Consider the following 3,501-nt stretch of genomic DNA (forward strand, 5'->3'; position numbering starts at 1 on the left):
CCGAAGCTGCGGTGATCTGTTGCTCGAAGCTTGGAGCTGGGTCGTGGGTGGTGTGTGTGTGCTGGAAATGGGAGGAGCCAAACTTGCGTTGCTTGCCAACGCCGGTTATCTTTTTTTTGGGGGGGGGGTGAGATGATATTGTCTTTTTTTTTCTCCCTCTCTCTCTCTCTCTCTCTTTCGATGTTCAAATTCAAAATCTGTGTGCAAAAGATCTTTCGGTTTTCCAGTTGATATTTATATAAAATTGTAAAAACGACACGCAGGAGGAAACCACTCTCGCTGATAACTTTCTGTATTGTACTCTCCCGTCTTTGTCGTGTTTTTTTTTTCTCTCAGTTGTGTGAAAAAATATTAACATTTTTAAACCATGAGCTATGCCTTTAACTTCTGGCTTTATATCAGTCTGAAAATGTATCGTGACATTAATAAGGGGGAAAAAAAATAATCGAAACGAGTGAACCACAAAGTATTAATAAAACACAAATTGCACCAGGGTTCAGCGATCTTATACACCGCCTAATATTTATTTTGAGATCAAGCAATTCATGAAAATGTTTCTTCTTAAAAACAATTTTAATGTTTTGTTCTGCGTTTCCATGACTTCTTGAGAAAAGGTGATGCTGCCCTGTGGAAGTGTGTTCCGTTTCCAATCGGCTTGCCATCGCTTGCCAGCTGTTCTCTCAGCCGGTTGGTTGAAGTGCTTGCTTGAGTGCTTAAGCCGCTTGGCGAGCGTTCTACAAGCTGATTGGTCATGGAACACCCCGACGGTTGAGCGACTGCTGAAGCTAATGAGTCAGTTCAGATCATATTATTGGACACGTGTGGTCAAAAGCCAACCGCTTGTTGTGAACTTGATCGAAGCTGCGTCATTGTAACAGTCGCCGGATACCGGGAATGATTCACACACACGCCGTTCAGTAAACAGCCATGATTGGAACTACTTTATTATCCATACGCCAAACCACGCGTCATCAGCCGCTCATTAACATATGTACGAGCTGCTGCACTTCCACAACAGTCACGACCTGACGACGCCTCACGTGGCCCTATCAATGGTTAACCGCATTTTATCAGTCTGTATCCGTTCCTCTTGAAAGCGTCAACTGATGACGCTTGGATAGTCTCTTCATCGAGTCCATTACCAAGCATTGACCCGCTTGATGAGAGATATAAACTGCTCTCTTCCTTCTGCTAGTCGCAGGCTTTGTCAGTTTTCAGGAATGACCACAAATACAAGGACATCCCGGCGAAGACAAAGTGGTCCAACGTGGAGGATTCTGTAGGCCAGTGGTTCCCAACGCTGAAAATGTGCTCTCTCACCTGCATGTGGATCCAAATGGTCATAAATTACAAATGGCGATATCAAAAAGTCCAGGGTACGATTCAGTCAGAGTTACCCAAAACACTGGCAGGGATTCTGTCTGGAATTTGAGCTTCGTGCCCGAATCTTCTTTCAGAGTTACAAGCTCAGTCTGCGTCTGGTCGTCATCATCGGGTATCGGCGTTAAGAGCAATCAGAAAGGATCCCGCACGATGCCTACCATGCTCGTATCCGCCATGGAAGTATCTTTCACGTCCAGTTTGTTGGGCTGCCAGATGCTGAGAAATCAAGTATCTCATCTTTTCAGTACACGTTTCATCGACACCGGTTGTCTGTTCCAGCGTTGCCGTGTTTCCCGCCTCAATCTTACGACGCCAGTTCTTCAGCTTCCCAACAAATGCCCGCATCTCATCGGCGAAGTGGATCACCAACTTGTCCTTGCCTTGTAGTGTGGTGTTCAGTTCGTTCAACTGCCCCCAAAATATCAACTGGGTAGGCTAGTTTCACATTCCATTTTGGCTGATTCCATTCAGACAGCAAATCCTTCTTCCCTTGAATATCAAGGAATTAGAATATCGGGATCTCATCTCTGAGCTCAAAGACTCATCGAACAATGTTACCTCCAGACAGCCAGTGGGTCTGTGTGTAGAACAGTAGACTTTCGTGTTCATAGTCCATATCTTGGCACAGTTTCTTGAACAGCCGAGTGTTCAAAGCACTCGCCTTGACGTAGTTGACCGTCTTGATGATGGCATTCATCGTCTCAAGTAGTGGCTGGGGACGAGTTTTCAAAGCTAAAGCCTGTCGGTGAATCATACAATGTACAAACATTGCATCGACAGCTTTTGCCTTTACTAAGACGTGCAATGCTGACTTCGAGCCAAGCATAACAGGTGCATCGTCCAGGTACACATGCCACATACTCCCGCTCAGCTCAATCCTTCCTCTTCAAAAAAGCACGACACTTTTTCCATAACAGCTTCAACTTTTGTTGTCTCTTCCAGTTTATGGCAGAAAAGAAACTCTTCTTTCAAATCTCAACCATTAACATAGCGAAGAAAAACCATGAACTCCGAGCAAGACGAAACGTCGGTCGACTCATCAAGCTGGATGCTGAAAACCCTCGTGTTATTTATCTCCTCTACCACTTGATCTTTAATGTCGTTCGACATGTCACGTATCCTATGCTTCACCGTGTTGTTAGGCAACGATAATGGACGAAGTTTCTCGACACTCTTCTCACCTAGCATCAGTCTCACCATTGCCTTCGCACATGGCGGTATCAATTCTTCACCGATGGAAAGCGGCTTCTTTTTCCATGCAATCTCGAGGGATACGGGGTAGGATGCTTCGACAGCGGCTGCATTTTATTGCTGGAATGATCCGCTTCGATCAAGGCATTGGCGCTTCAACCTTTCTTGTTGCCTTTCAAAATAGGATCGGTCCCGACCAACGCAGCATGGGTGCTGAGACTGGAGATGTTTCAATTTACTCGGCTTTAATGACTTCAAACAAATCAAACATTGTGATTTCATAATTCCCTTCTCTGTAATATTCGTGAATCCATAGTCAACGTAACTGTCATGAAATCCACCTTTTTTTCCCCCCACTTCCCATTCCTGGATCGTCTTCGCACTGCGGCTTGTAGTCATGGGGCGCACCCTCAATCCCAGACCATACGCTCTGCGTAGGCCCTGGTCCCTTGTGTTGAAAACTTATGGAGTTCAAACCCGGAAGTGCCCTGAAAATTCCTCCAAATTTTCACAAAGGCCAAATTTCTCTCGCAGCGATCACCAATAAGCATGTAAATCAAAAATGCAACAAGTTCCTACCATTATCTGAGATTTCAGACCTCTAAATGTGATCTCGTTGTCAAATCTCATGGCTGCGAGAATCCGCGCTAAACGCGGATGCCAATCAACTGGTACCAGGGTATCCCCCTGCGGCGATATCCTGGGCCCGAGGTTGTCATGGGGAATCTTATGTCACGTGTGCACCTGACGATTGCGTCAACCCCTTTGGGGTTAATTACCCCCAGGTTGGGAGCCCCGGCTGTAGAGGGTGATTGAATCCCCTCAAATTTGTCGATAGTCAAGCAACAAGAGAGAGAGAGAGAGGTTTGACTGTCGTTCCTCATGAGAGACGCTCTTGAACCCTCATCATTGTTGGCGCGGTGCATT

At 45.9% G+C, this 3,501-nt stretch overlaps 1 protein-coding gene across 3 annotated transcripts in view; it reads right to left on the reverse strand.

Moving 5' to 3' along the window:
• LOC147029978 (E3 ubiquitin-protein ligase NEDD4-like) overlaps positions 1-88 on the reverse strand; it is a 325,864-nt gene extending 325,776 nt beyond the window's left edge. For all 3 annotated transcript variants that reach the window (XM_085873551.1, XM_085873550.1, XM_085873549.1), the window contains exon 1: positions 1-88. This exon is cut by the window's left edge and continues 107 nt beyond it. The gene's annotated coding sequence lies outside the window, so the exon portion shown is untranslated.
• Between the last annotated feature and the right edge of the window lie 3,413 nt (positions 89-3,501).

This window comes from Eptatretus burgeri, chromosome 3 (assembly GCF_056783735.1).
Source record: "Eptatretus burgeri isolate ZD-2024b chromosome 3, Ebu_testis_v1, whole genome shotgun sequence".
In the NCBI taxonomy this organism is placed as follows: Eukaryota; Metazoa; Chordata; class Myxini; order Myxiniformes; family Myxinidae; genus Eptatretus; species Eptatretus burgeri.